General features: G+C 47.9%; 1 long non-coding RNA gene across 1 annotated transcript; it reads left to right on the top strand.

Moving 5' to 3' along the window:
- Window positions 1-13,670: 13,670 nt before the first annotated feature.
- On the top strand, window positions 13,671-20,638 carry LOC140719925 (uncharacterized). Its single transcript, XR_012097042.1, has 3 exons — window positions 13,671-13,745; window positions 14,183-14,247; window positions 19,723-20,638. It is a non-coding gene; the product is annotated as an uncharacterized lncRNA (long non-coding RNA).
- The last annotated feature ends 333 nt before the right edge of the window (window positions 20,639-20,971 follow it).

The following is a 20,971-nucleotide window of genomic DNA, read 5'->3' as shown; positions in this document are numbered from 1 at the left end:
GCGTGATGGGACGGTGTGGAGGGAGATTCACTCTGTGTCTGACCCCGAGAGTGTGTGATGGGTCGGTGTGGAGGGAGATTCACTCTGTATCTGACCCCAGGAGTGCGTGATGGGACGGTGTGAAGGGAGATTATTTCTGTGTCTGACCACGGGAGTGTGTGATGGGACGGTGTGAAGTAAGATTCATTCTGTGTCTGACCCCGAGAGTGTGTGATGGGTCGGTGTGGAGGGAGATTCACTCTGTGTCTGACCCCGAGAGTGTGTGATGGGTCGGTGTGGAGGGAGATTCACTCTGTGTCTGACCCCGGGAGTGTGTGATGGGTCGGTGTGGAGGGAGATTTCCTGTCTGTCTGATCCCGGTACTGTTTCATGGGAAGTTGTGGAGGGAGCTTTACCCCGTGTCTGAACCTTGGCATGTATGATGGGACGGTGCGGAGTGAGATTCTCTTAGTGTCTGAGCCCGGGAGTGTGTGATGGGACGGTGTGTGGGGAGGTTCTCAGTGTGACAGACCCCCTGAGTGTGTGATGGGAAATTGTGGAGGGAGCTCCACTCTATGTCTAACCCTGGGAGTGTGTGATGGGACGCTGAGTAGGGAGTTTTACTCTGTGTCTGACCCCAGGACTGTGTCATGGGACGGTGTGGAGGAGGATTCACTCCGGGTCTGACCCCGGGAGTGTGTGATGGGACGTTGTGGAGGGAGCTTTTCTCAGCGTCTGACCCCCGATTTGTGAAACGGGATCGTGTGGAGGGAGCTGCAGTCTGGCGTGTACGTATCACATTCCCGGCGTCAGTAAAGTTTTTTGATGTTTGTACGACGGCCCAGTCAGTGTAGCCGCACGCTTTCAATATTTGTCTGAAATACCGACAACCCGCAGTTATGTTCCAATGGGTGAAGAGAGTAAGACACAGAGTGTAGCTACCTCCACATCATCCAATCATAGAACCCCAGGGTCCCCTCACACACTCCCGGGATCAGACACAGTGTGAAACTCTCGCCATACAACCCCATCACACAATCCCGGTATCAGGCACAGAGTGAAACTCTCTCCACACTGTCCCATCACCCACTACCAGGGTCAGAGACAGAGTGAACCTCCCTACACACCGCCCCATCACACACTCCCGGGATCAGACACAGTGTGAAACTCTCGCCACACAAACCCATCACACAATCCCGGTTTCAGACACAGACTGAAACTCTCTCCACACTGTCCCATCACCCACTACCAGGGTCAGAGACAGAGTGAACCTCCCTTCACACCGTCCCATCACACACTCCCGGAGTTAGACACAGAGTGAATCTCCCTCCACGCCGTCCCACCACACACTCCCAGGGTCAGTCACAGAGTGAATCTCCCTCCACACCGTCCCCTTACACAGTCCAAGGGTCAGAAAAATGGTGACGCGTCCTCCGTACCGTTGGTGCTATTTCTACTCTCTTCTCTCCGTTCTGTGTTTCTGCGTGTACAGGCCGGTCGTGTAGTTTCGCAACAATTCCTCTCAGACACTGCAAACTCACCACCTCTGCACAGTCCTTCCTCCCCTCACCCTCCCTCCTCAGTTCTACATGTGGTCTCAAGAGTTCTTATTATTTCTGAGACAGACACTCTGTTGGAGGCTGAAGTGCTGTTTATTGGTGAGATGGGAGAGAGGGAGTGAAGAGTGAGAGTTGCTTTTTTTCTGAATCCGTTTTGCGTTATCGGACTGTGAGGCGGCAGGTTCACTCTGTGTCTGACCCCTGGAGCACGTGAAGGGACCGTGTGGAGGGAGATTCACTCATGTCTGATCCCTGGAGCGTGTGATGGGACTGTCTGGAGGGAGATTCACTCTGTGTCTGACCTCTGGAGCATATGATGGGACTGTGTGGAGGGAGATTCACTCTATGTTTGACCCCGCATGTATGTGATGGAACGGGGGGGGGGGGAGTCGGGTTCTGGGTAATGGGGCGGTGTGGAGGGAGTTGAAATCTGTGTCTGATCCCGGGAGTTTGAGATTGGATGGTGTGGAAGCAACTTTACGGTGTAGGACGCAGTTTGTACGTGCTGGGGCTGTGTTTTTGGATCTTGACTCTGTGTCTGATCCCGGGCATGTGTTTCGGGAATTGTGCTGGGAACTTCTCTATATGTCTGATAACTGTATCTTTTGATGGGACAATGCAGGGGGAGCTTAACTCTGTCTCTTACCCGGCGAGTCTGTGTGATCGGTCTGTTTGTTGGCATCTCCACTTTACACCTGACACCGGCAATGTATGATGGGCCGCTTTAAAGGATTCCCATTCTGTTTCTTTGACTACCGACGGATATAATGATAGATAGATACAGTGAATGTCCCATACACTTATTGTAGCAAAACTAATTAGATACAATACTTAACTCAGTAAAAATATGATATGCATCTGATATCACCCTCTCAAAAAGCATTAATAAATAGCTATTAAAAAGTTCTTAAGTAGTTTCCTTAAATACATTGAGTCCTAACCCCGGCACTTTAACGTATCTTACTCCTGGCGGTTGAATTGTAAAGCCGAATGGCATTGGGGAGTATTGATCTCTTCATCCTGTCTGAGGAGCATTGCATCGATAGCAACCTGTCGCTGAAACTGCTTCTCTGTCTATGGATGGTGCTATGTAGAGGATGTTCAGGGTTTTCCATAATTGACCGTAGCCTACTCAGCGCCCTTCGCTCTGCTACCGATGTTATACTCTCCAGTACTTAGCCCACGACAGAGCCCGCCTTCCTTACCAGCTTATTTAGACGTGAGGCGTCCCTCTTCTTAATGCTGCCTCCCCAACACGCCACCACAAAGAAGAGGGCGCTCTCCACAACTGAAAAAAGAGATTCACTGTTCATTGGTCCGATTTTCCGGAGCAGTCGTTGGTCGGTGTTTTAACATTGTTTCTGAGCGTCTTTTAATAAATTCAAAAGTGGAAGAGCTATGTGTGATATATCCACTCCAACCCATCACATATATCGGGGGTCAGACACACAGAAAAGCTCCCTCCGCACCGTCCCATCACCCACTCCCGGGGTCAGATACAGAGTGAATCTCCCACCACACCGTCCCATCACCCACTCCCGGGGTCAGATACAGAGTGAATCTCCCACCACACCGTCCCATCACACACTCCCGGGGTCAGACACAGAGGGAATCTCCCTCCGCACCGTCCCGTCACACACTCCCGGGGTCAGATACAGAGTGAATCTCCCTCCATGCCGTCCCATCACACACTCCCGGGGTCAGAAACAGAGTGAAACTCTCTCCACACCGTCCCATCACGCACTTCCGGCATCAGGCACATCGTTGCATACTCCCAGGATCCGACTAGGGGTTTATCTCCCTCCACTACCCTCATGGAAATGCATAGAATCAGAGAGGACAGGAAAAAAGAATAATTTGGCAATGGCGAATTATGAGGCTATGAGGGTAGAACTTGCGGGTGGTAATTGGGATGCTGTTTTTGCAGGGAAAAGTACTATGGACATGTGGTCGGTGTTTAGGGATCTCTTGCAGGATGTTAGGGATAAGTTTGTGAGGAAGATTAAGAATGGAAGGGTGAAGGAACAATGGTTGACAAATGAAGTGGAAAATCTAGTCACGTGGAAGAAGGCAGTATACATGCCGTTTAGGAAGCAAGGATCAGATGGGTCTATTGAGGAATATAGGGATAGCAAGCAAGATTTCAGAATAGGCTGAGGAGAGCAAGAAGGGAACATGAGAAGGCTTTGGAGTGTAGGGTAAAGGACAACTCTAAGTCATTCTTCAATTATGTGAAGAACAAAAGGATGACAGGTGTGAAAAATATTCCGAATTGAGATGAAGGTGGGAAGATGTGCCTGGAGGCTTTGGAAGTGAGCGAGGTCCCCAATGAATACTCCTCTACTGTATTCACCAATGAGAGGGAACTTGATGACGGTGAGGACAATATGAAAGCGGTTGATGTTCTGGAACATGCTGAAATTAAGGGAGAGGAGGTGTTGGAGTTGTTAAAATACGTTAGGACAGATCAGTCCTCGGGGCCTGACGGAATATTCCCCAGGCAGCTCCAGCAGGCGAAGGAAGAGATTGCTGAGCCTCAGGAGAGGATCGTTATGTCCTCATTGTCGACGGGAATGATACCGGAGGATTGGAGGGAGGCGAATGTTGTCCCTTGTCCAAAGGCGCTCGTAGGGATAGTCCGGCTAAGTATTGACCAGTGAACCTTCCGTCTGTGGTGGGAAAGCTGTTGGAAACCTTTGTTAGCGACAGGATTTATGGGCATTTAGAGAATCATGGTCTGACCAGGGACAGTCATCATGGCTTTGTGAAGGGCACATCGTATCTTGCAATCCCGATAGCGTTCTTTGAGGAGGTGTCCAGGCATATAGATGAGGGTAGTGCAGTGGATGTCATCTACATGGATTTTAGTAAGGCATTTGACAAGGTTCCACACGGTCGACTTATTCAGAAAGTCAGAAGGCATGGGATCCAGGGATGTTTCGCCAGTTGGATTCAGAATTAGCTAGCCTGCAGAAAGCATTGGGTCGTGGTGGAGGGAATACATTCCGGATTGGAGGGTTTCGGCTACTGGTGCCCAAAAGGATTGATTCTCGTACCTCTGCTTTTCGTGATTTTATTAATGACATGGATGTAGGGGTAGAAGGGTAGGTTGGCAAGTTTGCAGACGACACAAAGGTTGGTGGTGTTGTAGATAGTGTAGAAGATTGTCGAGGATTGCAGAGAGACATTAATAAGATGCAAGAGTGGGCTGAGAAGTGGCAGATGGAGTTCAGCCCAGAGAAGAGTGAGGTGATACACTTTGGAAGGACAATTTCCAAGGTAAAGTACAAAGTAAATAACAGGATACTTGGAAGGGTGGATAAGGCAGAGGGAACTGGGGGTATATGTCCACAGATCTCTGAAAGTTGCCTCACTGGAAGATAGGGTAGTTAAGAAAGCTTATGAAGTTCTAGCTTTCATAATTCAAGGGATAGAGTTTAAGAGTCGTGGAGTAATGATGTAGCTCTGTAAAACTTTGGTTAGGCCACACGTAGAGTACTGTGTCCATTTCCGGTCGACTCACTGTAGAAAGTATGTGGAAGCATTGGAAAGGGTGGGAAGGAGATTTACCAGGATGCTGTCTGGTTTAGAGAGAATGCATTGTCATCAGAGATTAAGGGAGCTAGGGATTTACTCTCTGGAGAGAACCAGTATGAGGGGAGACATGGTTGAGTTAATACAAGATATTAAGAGTAAGAGGTAGAGTAACAGCCAGCACCACTTCTTCTGGGCACAACTTCTGGGCTTTACGTTAAGGGGTGGGAAGTCCAAGGGGGATATAAGCGGATTATTTTTTTAATCAGAGTGTGTTTGGTGCATGGAATTACTCTGCCTAAGTCAGTGGTGGAATTTATAGGATGCAAGATTTATTACAGCCATTGTACACCACAGTTCCCGTACCTTACCCTACCCTACAGGAGCAGCAGCTTGACGCACGTGGCGCGGATGTGGCCGTCCAGGAGTCTGGGAACCTTCCGAAAGACGAGCATCCCATTGCCTCGGGAGCCGCCGAAATGTCAGTGACTGCACAGGCAGGTCAGAGTTCACAATAATGACATCACTCTGAAGGGGTCACGTGCTTTACGCACAAGTGTTCAATTTCTAATGCATCTGCGTCGGCCACTTCCTCCTGCAGCTCGTCCCACAGACGGACCACTGTCTGGGTTAAAACAAGATTGCCACTCTTGTCCCCACTTACTGCTGTCACCGTACCCCTGAGCGCTTTGGTCCACGATTGTCCACTTTGCGAGTGCAGAGTGTGTATGTTCCTGTCAGGATTAATAGCAAAGTGAATAAGAATAAGGAACCTTGCTTATCATGGGATACTGGGACACTGAAGAGAGATGTATGATATGTATAGGAAACAAAAAGCAAAAGTAAGGTGTGTGAGGAGTATAAAAAGTGCAAAAAATACTTAAGAAATAAATCAGAAGGGCTAAAAGAAGACTTGGATTAGCTTTGGCAGTCAAGACGAAAGATCATCCAAAGAGCTTCTACAGGTATATTAAAAGCAAAAGGATAGTAAGGGATAAAATTGGTCCTCTTATCTAGGCCTCATATGGAGCCAGTGATCATTAATGGAGAATGTGTGGAGCAGGTTAAGACCTACAAGTATCTGGGAGTAGTTAGACGAGAAGCTAGACTGGACTGCCAACACAGGTGCCTTGTGCAGGAAGGCACAGAGTCGACTGTACTTCCTTAGAAGGTTGGCGTCATTCAATGTTTGTAGTGAGATGCTGAAGATGTTCTATAGGTCAGTTGTGGAGAGCGCCCTCTTCTTTGTGGTGGCGTGTTGGGGAGGCAGCATTAAGAAGAGGGACGCCTCACGTCTTAATAAGCTGGTAAGGAAGGCGGGCTCTGTCGTGGGCAAAGTACTGGAGAGTTTAACATCGGTAGCAGAGCGAAGGGCGCTGTGTAGGCTACGGTCAATTATGGAAAACCCTGAACATCCTCTACATAGCAACATCAAGAGACAGAGAAGCAGTTTCAGCGACAGGTTGCTATCGATGCAATGCTCCTCAGACAGGATGAAGAGATCAATACTCCCCAATGCCATTCGGCTTTACAATTCAACCGCCAGGAGTAAGATATGTTAAAGTGCCAGGGTTAGGAATCAATGTATTTAAGTAAACTACTTAAGAGCTTTTTAAAAGCTATTATTAATGCTTTTTGAGAGGGTGTTTTTAGATGCATATCATATTTTTACTGAGTTAAGTATTATATGTAATTAGGTTTGATACAATAAGTGTATGGGACATTGGAAAAAATGTTGAATTTCCCCATGGGGATGAATAAAGTATCTATCTATCTATCTATTTATCTATCTATCTATCTTGAAGATCAGAGTGGTCGGCTATGTATGGAACCAATACATAGATATCTCAAACGGCTATTTTGCGCCTGTATTTACTAAGGGAACCTGCATAGAGTCAATGGAAATAAGGCAAACAAGTTGTGAAGTTATGGAGCCTACACAGATTGAAGAGGAGGAGGTGCTTGCTATCTTGAGGCCAATCAGAGTAGATAAATCCCCGGGACCTGACAGGGTATTCCCTCGGACCTTGAAGGAGTCTAGTGTTGAATTTGCAGGAGCCCTTGCAGATAGATTTAAAATGTCGGTTTTTACGGATGAGGTGCCGGAGGATTGGAGGATAGCCAATCAAATAGACGTTTAAAAAAGTCTTGAAAATTAATCCGGGAAATTAATAGCCGGCAGATTAGACGTCGATACTAGGGAAATTATTTGAAGGCGTACTAAGTGTTAGGATCTACAAGTATTTCGATAGACAGTGAATTATGAGGGAGAAACAACGCGGCTTTGTGCGTGGTAGCTCATGTTTAACAAATCTATTGGAGTTTTCCGAGGAGGCTACAGGGAAAGTGGATGAAGGGAAGGCAGTGGACGTTGTCTACATGGAATTCAGTGAGACCTTTGGCAAGGTTCCGTATGCGAGGGTAGTTCGGAAGATTCAGTCGCTGGGTATACATGGTGAGGCAGTAAATTGGATTAAACATTGGCTCAATGGGAGAAGTCAGATAGTGGCAGTGGAGGATTGCTTATCTGAGTGGAGGCCCGTGACTGGTGGTGTGCAACAGGGGTCAGCGCTGGGTCCATTGATATTTTTCATCTATATCAATGATCTGGATGATAAAGTCGTAAATTGGATCAGCAAATCTGCTGATGATACACAGCTTGGAGGTGCAGTGGACAGTGAGGAAAGTTTTCAAAGCTTGCAGAGGGATCGGGACCAGCTGGAAAAATGGGCTGGAAAATGGTAGATGGAGTTTAATACAGACACGTGTGAGATATTTATTTGGATGGTAATTACAACGTAAATGGTGGGGCACTGAGGAGTGCAGTACAACAGAGGGAGCTAGGAATGCAGATACAAAATTCTATAAAAGTGGCGTCACAGGTAGATAAGGTAGTAAGGAGAGGTTTTGGTTCATTGGCTTTTCTAAATCAAAGTATTGATTACTAGTGTTGTAATGTTATGGTGAGGTTGTATACAACATTTGTGAGGCCGAATTTGGAGTATCGTGTGCAGTTTTGGTCACCGAATTACAAGACGGATATTAATAATGTTGAACAAGTGCAGAGAAGGTTTACAAGGATGTTTTCGGGACTTGAGAAACTGAGTTACAGAGAAAGTTTGAATAGGTTAGGACTTTATTCCCTGGAGCGTAGAAGAATGAGGGGAGACATGATAGAGGTATATAAAATTATGATGGGTATAGATAGAGAGAATGCAAGCTGGCTTTTTCCACTGAGGCAAGGGGAGAAAAAAAAAACAGAGGGCATGGTTTCAGGGTGAAAGGGGAAATTTTAAAGGGAACATTAGCGGGGGCTTCTTCAATAGACAATCGGTGCAGAAGTAGTCCATTCGGCCCTTCGAGCCTGCACCGCTATCTCACTGTGAGAGATAAATGTCTTCACTGGTTAAAGTGCCATCTACGTTAATGTCGTCTGCAGGCTCACCCACCGTGTATTGTATAAACTGTTAAAAATGGTCGATATAGTTGAGAAAGATCATTGGAGCCACCACCGATCCCCCGGTGAACAACGCTGGTGACGGGCCTTCAGTCTGAGAAACGAGCTTCAACCTTAAACTTTGTCTCCTATCGCCTAACAAATTGTATACCTAATCAGCCAACCCTCACTGCACCTCCCACAACGGTATACCATCCGATGCATTGTTAAAATCGATGTAAATTACATCCAGCACCACGACCTCTGTCCGCCGCCATCAAATTAGTCAGACAGATCTCCATGGGTTCCACACCATCTCCAGACCAGTCTACCATCTGAGACCTTGTGAATAGCCTTGTTCAAGCCTCTGTATAGTACATCTACTACCAATTACTGTTCTGTCCTCCCCAGTCAAATCAGCCGGACAAATCTCCCTGGGTCTCACGCCAACTGTTATTTCCTTCCCCCTTCTCTCTTCTATCTGTCCCTCTCCCGGCCACTCTCACCCTTCTGTTCCTTCTCCGTCTCTCCCTACATTCCTCTCTCCCATCTTCCAGAGTGATCTCCCATCTGGGATCTTGATACGGGACATGTCAAGCGTCCATTATGTCTATCAATCCGGACATATCAGTCAGTCAACTTCCCCTGGTTGCCACACCATCACACAGTAGTCTACCAAGCGGGAAAAAAAAACAAATGTTTTATTTTCTTTCCTGTTCACAATGTCTACAAAAACCTATTCTCAAGAAACGCCCTGTTCCTCTCTAAAAATATAAACACTGCTCCGCCCATGACCGCAAGAAACTGCAGAGCGTTGTGGAAAGAGCTGAGCCCAGCTCCGAAACCAGCTTCCCCTCCATGAACTCATTCTACACACACTGCTGCTCCGATAAAGCACCCAGCATCATCAAAGGTCCCCGGACATTCTGTCTTCTGCACCCTCCCATCGGAGGGAAAATGCGAAAGCATGTATCAGGAGGCTCAAGGACAGCTTCTACACTACAGTAATCAGACTATTGAACGGACCCCTAATACGATAAGATGTGCTCTTGACATCAAATCTTCTTCTTCGTGGTTCTTGAAACTTAAAGTCCGCCTGCACTGCAATTTCTCTATAATTTTGATACTTTATTCTACATTCTGTGATTAAGTAACCTGGTTCTACTCCAATGAAGTGACCTGTATCTATGGATGTGGGTGGGATCTCTCCTACCTGTGATGTATATAAGCGATCTGGATGAAAATATAGATGGGTGGTTTAGATTGACGGTATCATTCCAATTTGTCAGATGCATCAGACGGCATGCGTCCTGGACAACATTGTCGGCCGACAGCTAAGAAAAATAATAAACCCGTGACAGTCTATCTTTCTACTCTTTCTCAACCACTCTCTATCCCTCCCTTTGTCTCTTCCCCGTCGCTCTCCCACTTTTTCACCCCTCACTCCCCCTCGCTCTCCCACTCTTTCGCTGTCTCTCTCACACATCCGACTCCAGAGTTACTCATAATATCGCTTCCTCTTCTCACGTGGCCTTTCCCTCTCTCACCTCTCTTCCCGTTTCCTCTTACCCATTCTCTCACATTTTCCCCCATCGCTCCCCTCTCACTCTCACCATCTTCTCCTTCTGCTTATCTTAATGGTCTCTCCACAGGTCTGCATAAACAGGAGCCGAACGAGAACATCGGAAATAGACCGGACCGTAAGATCTGCCTACTCTGCCTAATTACGTTCTTCCTCATCGCGACAGTGGTGGGGCTTTCGATCCATGGTGAGTCGAACGGACTCCGGATGGAGTCAGACCGTAACCTAACAGTGTGGAATGAAACGTGAGTGTAAAACCTCACAATGACACGGACACGCCGCTAAAAGTGTCACAAACGTACCTCACCTTGATACCGACACCTTCCACGCGGTGGCACCGACAGGTACCTCACCGTGACACTGTCACGACCCTCACGGTGAAACTGACACTACCCTTACCTGGACAGGGACACAGCTCCCACTCTGACACCGTCATGTCCACAACGTGACACCGACTCCCACCTCACCGTGACGCTGAAAAATAATAAACTCTGAATCCAGACGGTCAATTCCCCGTGGATCCTCTGTATCATAATCCTCCGGATAAGCCTCCCTGAGGGACCCAGTCAAACACACACGGCTCCAACTTAATCGATCACATTCGGAAGAGGTGACAAAATCTCTGGAATCAGAGAGACGCTTGTCGGCCCTGGGAAGTCAAGGGATTTGGACTCTCAGCGATGAGGCTCAATGTAACTGGGATTGAGAGAGGGAGGGGTGATCGTGGTGGAAGGAGAGACCGCGGCTGGTGGGTGGAAGGGAGTCCCAGTGGGGGTCGCGGCTGAATTCACCCACACACTGAAAGAGAACATGGGAAATAGATCGAACCGGAGGATCTGCCTACTCCGCCTCGTTACGTCCGCCATTATAGTGATTGTTGTTGGGCTCTCGACCCATGGTGAACCGAACGGGCACCAAATGGAGGCAGGTTGTAAATAAATTGTTTTTGTAAAACACCACAGGGACACCGACACCCCTTTACTGTGACACTGAGACCCCCCTCACTGTGACATCCATATGCTCCTCAACCTGACCCATCCAGCCCCGCACCGTGACAAGGAATCACGCTTCACTGTAACACCCCTTACCGAGACGGTATCGCCCCTCAACATAACACCGATGCACCGCTCACTGAGGCAATAATCCACACCTCACCCTGACACAGGTAAACCCCTCACCGCGAATGCGACTCCGAAATTCACAGCAAAACCTACGTATTACACCCCGTGACGTCGATGTATACCTCAGCGTGACACTGTCACACCCACCGTCGCCATGACATGCCTCTCACCGTGACAGAGACACACCCTTCTCTTTGAGACCAGCACAACCCAGACCATGACACAGATACTCCACCCACTGTGACATCTCCACGCTCCTCAGTCTGAGATTTCTCACGCAGTGACATCGAGAAGCACTTCATTGTGACCCGGCACAACTCGGGTCAGGACACCTGAACACCTGTCACAGTGACACCGACACGTTCCTCACCGCAACTCGGATTGACCGACAGGATACTTATGTTGACCCCCATTGTAACATGAACTAAATCTTCACCGGGACATTGATATACCCCTCAGCGTGATAAAGACACGCCTCTCATTTCCCTCGGGATTACCCAATTTCCCTCGGGATCAATATGATGGCCTCTCTGTCTCAAGGTGGCGCCGCCGCTTCTCACTGTGCCACCAGCACATCCTTCACTGTGCCACCGTGACACTGACACAACACTCTCTGTGACCCGTTCGGTAGCGTGACGCTGACTCACGTGTCACTGTAAACGCTAAACATCCATCACCATCTCTCTCAGTATCACAGATTCGTCAGTCTCTTAAACGAATGAACAGTGATCTCCGTCACCAGTTCACTGAGATGGAAACGAAGTACAGATCTTTCAACGAAACCAACGCTCAAATCTGTGAATTATTGACCAGCAGAAGAGGTGAGAAATCATCTCCCTCTTTCACCCGCTCCTCATCACAGGGCAGGCATGGAGAGAGGAAGCGTCACTCTGTGCTTGACATCGGGAGTGTGTGATGTGATGGTGTGGAGGATCATTCACTCTGTGTTTGACCCGGTGAGTGTGTTATGGGGCTGCGTGGAGGATGTCTGTCCCCTGAAGGGTGTTTTGGCACCGCGGAGAGAGCATTTGATTCTGAATCCGGGAGTGTTCGACGGGACGGTGCAGCGGGGGCTTCCCTCTGTGTCTGACCCCTGCAGTGTGTGATTGGACGGTGTGGGGGGGGGGGGGTGAGCATCGCCCGTTCTCTGACACCCTGTGTTATTTGATGTCACTGGGTAGAAAGAGCGTCATACTGTGTCTGACCACGGGAGCATGCGGCGGGATGGTGCAGACAGTGTTTCATTTCCTATCTGATCACGGGGAGTGTGTTGGGGAAGTGTGGAGGGAGGCTCACTCTGTTTTTGGACGCAGGACTGCGTGATGGGAGAGCATGCAGTGAGCTTCACTCCATGTTTGACCCAAGGAGTTTGTGACAGTGTGGTGGAGAGAAAGCTTCAGTCTGAGACTGACCCCTGTCCTGTGTGATGGGAAAGTGGGGTAGGAGAATCACTCTGTGTTTCACACTGAGAGAGTATAATGGGATCGTCAGACAATGGCTTAATTCTTCATCTGTCCCTGAGAGTGTGTGACGTGACGTTGTGGATGGAACCCAAATTTCTGTCTGCCCAATCAGGAATGTGTGTGATTGAATGGTCTGCAGGGACCTTCACTCTATAACTGACACGGGAGGCTGTGATGGGACGGTGCCGAGATAGTTCATTGCGAATCTGACCTCGGGAGTGTGTGATGGGATGGTGTGGGGGGAGATTCACTCTGTGTCTGATCCCGGGAGTGTCTGACGTGACCGTGTGGAGGGAGATTCACTCTGGGTCTGACCACAGGAGTATGTGACGTGACGGTGTGGAGGAAGCTTCATTCTGTTTCTAACAGGAGTGTGTGCTGGGACGGTCTGGTGGGAGCACCACGGTGACCGACCCAAGGATTGTGTGATGGGACAATGTGGAGGGAGATTCATGCAGTGTCTGCCCCCTGGAGTATGCGATGTGACTGGGTAGAGGAAGCTTCACAGTGTCTGACGCCGGGAGTGTGTGAGGAACGATGTGGAAAGAGAGCTCCTGTCTGTGTCTGACCCCGGGAGGGTGTGATGGGACGGTGTGGAGGGAGATTCACTCTGTGTCTGACCCCAGGATTATGTGATGGCACTGTGTGGAGGGAGATTCACTCTGTGTCTGACCCCGGGAGTGTGTGATGGGAGGGTGTCGAGGGAGCTTCACTTTGTGTCTGACCACGGGTGTGTGTGATGAGGGATCCTCTTTCTGTGTCTGATCTGGGAGAGTTAAGGGACCGGTAAGGAGTGGGTTTCATTCTGTACTTGACCAAGTGTGTGTGATGGGGCGGTGAGCAGGGATACTTTTTCTATGTTTGACTCACAGCGGATATAATGGACCGTAAGCAGGGAGATTCACTGTTCCTTCTTCCTATTTTCCAGAGCAAGAGTGTTCCCAGGACTGGATCAGAAATGAAGGCGGCTGTTATTTTATAACCACGTTGAAATTATCCTACGATAAAGCGAGGCAGTATTGCTGGGACTGTGATTCTAAACTTGTTGAAATAAATTCAGCAGAAGAAGAGGTACGTGTTACACCAGAGTGTAGCTCCCTCCGCACCGTTTGATCTCACACTTCCGGTGTCAGACACAGAGTGAAGCTCCCTCCTTCTAGTCCCAGGACACACTCCCGGTGTCATAAACGGAGTGAATTTCCTTCACACCTTCCCGTCACACATTTCCGGGATCAGACACAGAGTGAGGCTCCCTCCACACCGTCACATCACATACTCCCGAGGTCCTACACAGAGAGTTCCCTCCATAAGGTCTCATTTAACACTCCCCGATTCAGACACAGAGTGAGGCTCCCTCCACACCTTGGCATCACGTTCTCCTGTGGTGAGACACAGAATTAAGCTTCTTCATTACCATCTCTTCAAAATCTCCAGGGGTCAGACAGAAAGGGATGCTCCTTAAATTTTGCTCGAATTCAGTCATTGATGATAACAATTTAATTTCACAGAACTTTGTTAACAAAGCTATCAGCGAACAAGACAGTTCATACTGGATTGGAAAATGCAAAGACGGGTGAGATTTGGGATCGCGCATGTTTCTGAGATGAAAGTGGGTCGTTGGATTGATACAGGCTTCGAGAAGCGAGTGGGCAGTGGGTTTATTTTGGGGACTGGCACAGGCTGCAGGAAGGTTATGTGCAGTGATATTAGTTTGTGGTCAGACACGAGTTGCTAAAGGGAGTGGGCATTGGTACGAGTTTGGGCTCTGACAAGGGCTGTGGGGAGCGAGTGGGAAATCGGGGCATTTTGGAGAGAGAGAGAAAGTTCTGCGGTGAGAGAATGGGCAATTGGATTTGTTTCGGGATCGACACAGACTGTTGGTAGAGAGTGTGCAGTAAAACTGTTATAACCATATAGCAATTACAGCACGGCAAGAGGACATCCCGGCCCTGCTAGTCCGTGCCGAAAGCTTACTCTCACCTAGTTCCACCTACCTGCACTCAGCCCAGAACCCTCCATTGAATCCCTGTCCAAAACCTATCTATTTTTCTTTCAAATGACAGAATCAAACCTGCCTCTACCACTTCTACTGGAAGCTCGTTCCACACAGCTACCACTCTCTGAGTAAAGAAGTGTTGCCCTTAAACTTTTGCCTGTTAACTCTCAACTCATGTCCTCTTGTTCGAATCTCCCACACTCTCAATGGAAAATGCCTATCTACGTCAACTCTACCTATCCCCCTCATAATTTTAAATACCACTATCAAGTCCCCACTCAACGTTCTACGCTCCAAAGAATAAAGACTTAACTTGTTCAACCTTTTCTCTGTAACTTAGATGCTGAAACACAGGTAACATTCTCGTAATTCTCCTCTGTACGCCATCTAGTTTGGTGACATATTTCCTCACAAGGCCTCACCAATGCCTTGTACAATTTTGACATTACATCCCAACTTCTATACTCATTGCTCTGATTTATAAAGTCCAGCATGCCGAAAGCATGAGGTTCCACTTTCAGGGAACAATGCACCATTATTCCTAGATCACTCTGTTCTACTGCATTCCTCAATGCCCTACCATTTACCATGTCTGTCCTATTTTGATGAGTCCTACTGTAGCACCTCACTCTTATCAGCATAAACTCCAGCTGCCATCTTCCAGCACACTCCTTCTGTTGGCCTAAATATCTCTGCAAGCTTTGAAAGCCAACTTCATTGTCGACAACGACACCTATCTTAGCATCATCTGCATACTTATTAATCCAATTTACCACCCCATCATCCAGATCATTCATGTATACGACAAACAACATTGGACCCAGTACAGATCCCTGAGGCACACCACTAGTCACCGACCTCCAACGTGAGAAACAATTATCCACCACTGCTCTCTGGCATCTCCCATCCAGCTACTGTTGAATCCATTTTACTACTTCAATATTAATGCCTAACGATTGAACCTTCCGAACTAACCTTCCGTGTGGAACCTTGTCAAAGGCCTTAGTGAAGCCCTTATAGAAAATTTCCACTGCTTTTCCCTCGTCAGCTTTCCTCGTAACCCCTTCAAAAAATTCAATAAGATTTGTCAATCATGACCTTTCAAGCACAAATCTATGTTGACTGCTATTAAACAGACCCTGTCTATCCAGATAATTATATATACCATCTCGAAGACTATTTTCCATTAGTTTACCCACCACCGACGTCAAACCTGCACGCTGATAATTGCTAGGTTTACTCTCAGATTCCTTTTTAAACAATGGAACCACATGAGAAATACGCCAATCCTCCGGCACCATCCCCGTTTTCTAATAACATTTGAAATATTTCTCTCAGGGTCTCTGCTATGTCTACACTAACTTATCAGGACCCGGAGACTTATCCACCATTTGTATTCTTTAAAAGCTCCAGTACTTACTCTTCTTTAATCATCATAGCTTCCATAACTACCTTACTTGTTTGCCTTATTTTTATAATTCAATATCCTTGTCCTCATTCAATAACGATGAAAAGAAATTGCTCAAAATCTCCCCCATCACTTTTGGCTCCACAAATAGCTGTCCACACTAATTCTCTAAGGGATGAACTTCATCCTTCACTATCCTTTTGCTATTAACATAATTGCAGAAACACTTCGGATGTATTTGCACCTTACTTGCCAAAGCAAACTCATATATTCTATGAGCTTACTAATTTCTTTCTTAAGATTCTTTTTATATTCTTTATATTCTTCGAGCACCTCATTTACTCCATGCTGCCTATATTTATTGTAGATCTCTCACTCTTTCCGAATCAGGTTTCCAATATCCCTTGAAAACCATGGCTCTCTCAAACTCTTTAACTTTCCTTTCAACCTAACAAGAACATAAAAAATTCTGAACCCTCAAATTTTCAACTTTAAATGACCTCCATTTCTCTATTACGATCTTCCCATAAAACAAATCGTCCCAATCCACTCCATCTAAATCCTTTCGCATCTCCTCAAAGTTAGCCTTTCTCCAATCAAAAATCTCAACTCTGGGTCCAGTTCTATCTTTCTCCATAATTATATTGAAACTAATTGTATTGTGATCACTGGACCCGATGTGATCCCCAAATCATAGTTCGGTCATCAGACCTATCTCATTCCCTATCAGGAGATCCAACACTGCCCCATCTCTAGTTGGTAACTCTGTGTATTTAAAAAAAAAATCCAGCACACATTTTACAAACTTCAAACCATCGAGCCTTTTAACAGAATCGGCTTCCCAGTCTATGTGTGGAAAATTAAAATCTCCCACAATCACTTCAAATACCTGCTATCTCCTTACAAATTTGTTGCTCCAATTCTGTCTCCCCATTAGGTGGACTGTAATTGTTACTACACCATTCCCATTCCTCAATTATACAGATAGTCTCCCTGGACGATCCCTCTAATCTATCCTGCCAGAGAACCGCTGTAATATTTTCTCTGACAAGCAACGGAACACCTCCCCCTCTTGTCCCTCCGATTCAATCACACCAGAAGAAACGAAATCCACGAATATTTAGTTGCCAATCACACCCCTCCTGCAACCATTTTTCACTAATTGCTACAACATCATTTTTCCAGGTATCAATCCATACTATAAGCTCATCCACCTTTCTTACAATTCTGCTAGCATTAAAATAGATGCATTTAAGAAACTCTCAACCTCTTCCTCTCTGTTTATCCCTGACCGTGCAAACAACTTTATTATCTTTTTCTTCCTTCTCCCCTACATCTTTGGTCTGTGCTCTCCCCTTCTCTATCACCAGCTTATCCTCCCCACAGACTGCCTACTAGCTTTCTCTATTTGTGAACTATCCTCCTCTCTCCTAGTTTCTGCAGATTGATTCCCACCCCCAGTCATTCTAGTTTAAAGTCTCCCCGGGAGCCTTAGCAAACCTCCCGGCCAGGATATTTGTCCCCCAAGTATTCAAATGTAAACCGTCCTTTTTGTACAGGTCACGCCTGCCCAAAAGTGGTCCCAGTAATCCAGAAACTTGAATCACCGTCCCCTCTCCAATACTTCAGCCACGCACTTATCCCCCACCTCATTCCATCCCTACTCTCACTGTTGCGTGGCACAGGCAGTTTTCCCGAGATTCCTGCCTTTGGGGTCGTTCTTCTCAACTCCCTTCCTTTCTCCCTATCTTCGCCTTTCAGGACAATTTCCCTTTTCCTACCTATGTCATTGGTACCGATATGTACCACGACATCTGGTTACTCACTATCCCACTTCAGGATATCCTGGTCGCGATCAGAAACATCTCGGACCCTGGCACGAGGGAGGCAAACTACCATCCGGGTCTCCTGACAGCGTCCATAGAATCGCCTAACTGACCCTCTAACTATCGAGTCCCCTATTAATACTGCCTTCCTCTTCCTATCCCTGCCCTTCTGAACTACAGGGCCGGACTCTTTGAGCCAATGGCAAGGCCACTGTCGTTTCCCCCAGGTAGGTTGCTGCACCCCCCCCCCCCCAACAGTACTCAAACTGGAGTACTTATTGTCAAGGGGTACAGCCACTGGGGTACTCTCTGGTACCTGACTCTTCCCCTTCCATCCACTAGCCGTGATCCACCTGTCTGCCTCCCGTGGCCCTGGTGTGACCACCTGCCCGTAACTAATCTCTATCATCTCCTCCCTCTCCCTGACCAGACGAAGGTCATCGAGCTACAGCTCCAGTTCACTAACACGGTCCCTCAGGAGCTGCAGCTCAGCGCAGCTGACGCAGATGTACACGTTCAGGAGGCTACTAGAATCGGGACCTCCCACATACGAACACCGAGAACAACAAGCTGCCCTCACACTCATAATTCCGCCTTTCCTCAAATAGCAGGGAAAATTAAAAACTGAACCTACTTTGCCTCGCCCGTTTCCGCTTAAGCCCGTTGAGCCAAAGCCCTTAAGCCTTCACTCTGCTCCCGGCTCACACCGCTGCCTGCAAAACGACGCTGCCCGCTGTATAAAGCTGTGTTCCTTTCAAATCTTCCCCGCTTCACTGCCCAACATCACACGCCTGCGCAGTCCCGCCTCTCTTAACTCCGATGAGAAGAAGAAAAATCAAAATGGCTCCCGCCGCGCTCCCGTTCTGATATTCAGATTTCCTTCTCCAAATGTGGGAACTGACATGGGCTGTGGGAAGAGAGAGCGAAGGGGGAGACTTTTGGTGGTTGACACAGATCTTTAGGGAGAAGGCCAATCTTTGGGATCATTTTGGGGACTCGCACGGGAACTTGAGGTGAGAGTGGGAAGTGCAAGTATTTTAGGGACTAGCACGGGGCCGTGGGGAGAGAGTGGAGCTATGGAGTTCTTTTGGGAACTGACCCAGTTTGTGGGAGAGAGTGAGGCAGTGGGAACACTTTGGGGCCTGGCACATGTCTGTGGGGAGAGAATGAGGGAGGGATGTACTTTGGGGACAGACACAGGTCTGTGGGGAGAGAATGGTTCAGTGGGAGTACTCTGGGGACTGAGACACGTCCGTGGGGAGAGCATGGGAAGCGGGAGATGTTTTGGTGATTGACACAGATATCTAAGAAGAGGGTTGTGGGATTATTTCGATGACCGGCACGGGGCTGTGGGGAGTGAGTCAGGCAGTGGGTGTAGTTTAGACTGACACTGATCTGTGGGGTGGGAGTGGTGAGTGTGAGTACTTAGGCAGAAAACACAGGCCTGTGGGGAGAAAGTAAAGAAGTGGGAGCATTTTGAGGACTGACATGGGGCCTTAGAAAACACTAGCGCTGTGGGAATATTTTGGGGACTGACACGGGCCTGTGAGGAGAAGGTTGGGTACTGTTATTATTCTGGTCTCTGACACAGATCTGTGGGTAGAGAGTGGGGCAAGGGATTACTTTTGTGACTGACACAGGGCTGCAGGGAGAGAGTGGGTCAGTGGGAGTATTCTGGAGACTGACACTGGGCTGTGCTGGGAAAGAGGGGTTGTGGAAGGTGTTGAGTTGCCACGGGTCAATGGCGAGGGAGGGTATCAGTGGTTTTGGGGACTGACTGCTGGAGGTGCGTTGAAATTGTTTTCCCGTCTTTGACAGGAAATTCGCTTCGAATGTCCTGTACCGGATGACCGGTTCAGACCCCGAGTGCGGTGTATGTGCACATGACTCTGAGCTTAAACCTTGCGATCAGGTTCATACACGCTTCATCTGTGAGAAGTCCGAATATTTGTATCCGGATATTTATGAAATGATAAAGGATCTCTGTCAGCAACCAGTGGGACCGACTTGAATATAATGTCAAAACACTCTTTCTCCTCCAGTTCTCTTAACCACTCGGACTACCCCTTCCGCGCTGCTGCCCCTCAACTTACCGAATTCGCCACTTTCCTTCTATCGCAATGTTACTCACCATCTTGCCCTCTCTTTACCCTCGTCCCTCGAAAGTGTCGGTCTCATCCCTCTCCATTCCCCACTCCTCTGTTTCATCCCCATTTTCCTCACCGCACTTTCTTGCCTCCATTTCCCCCAATTTCCCTTCCTGTTCCCGGTCTCTCCCTCGATTATCTACTCTGTCTCTGCCCAGTCTCCCCATCCCACTGCGTCCCTTTTATCTAACCCAGCTCGCTTCCCGCTTCTGTCTTTAGCTATTCTCCCCTCATTCATGTGCGTTAATGTTCTCGATACCCGAGTCCTGGGGAAATAGAGTGCACGCATTCGCCTTATCTGTGTCCCTCGTGGTTTTGTATACCTCTGTAAGGTCAGCAAAAAGTCTCAGAATTCCCAGCCTCGCTCCATAACTCAGTCCTTCCTGTCCCGGCAGCATCCTCGGAAATCTCCCTTTGCAATCTTTCCAGTTCGTTGAGATTTTTCTTAGAGCAAGGCAAGCAGAACTGAACTCCATACTCCAAGTGCGGCCTGACCGACGTCATCTGCAACTGCAACGTGACCTCCGACCCCCGTACTCAGTGTCCTGACTGATGAAGGCCAGCGTGTCAAATGTCCTGTCCACCGGCATCGCATCTTTTCGACCGGATTCACGGTCTGTTTTATTATAGACCACCTGAGATTTGTTCTTTTGAAGAATCAGTCGGGCGCAAATATGTAAAATTAATGTCAAATGCAAAAAGCTAATAAATGCCGCAAAAATGTGGAGGTGGTGCTGATGCGTTCAATAATATGCTGGCGGAGGGGAAGAAGGTGTTCCTGGTTCATTGAGTTTTCAGTCTCCTGTTCGTCGTCAATCCTCCTTCCCCGACGACCATCCTCGTTCACCGGCACCCACGACTTCCCCTACAGCCCTTCCCGTTTCCGCCACCGCCATCTTCTTCTACATACCCTGAATCCA

The sequence above is a fragment of the Hemitrygon akajei genome, unplaced genomic scaffold (assembly GCF_048418815.1).
Source record: "Hemitrygon akajei unplaced genomic scaffold, sHemAka1.3 Scf000033, whole genome shotgun sequence".
In the NCBI taxonomy this organism is placed as follows: domain Eukaryota; kingdom Metazoa; phylum Chordata; class Chondrichthyes; order Myliobatiformes; family Dasyatidae; genus Hemitrygon; species Hemitrygon akajei.
This window is presented reverse-complemented; position numbering and strand designations above follow the sequence as displayed.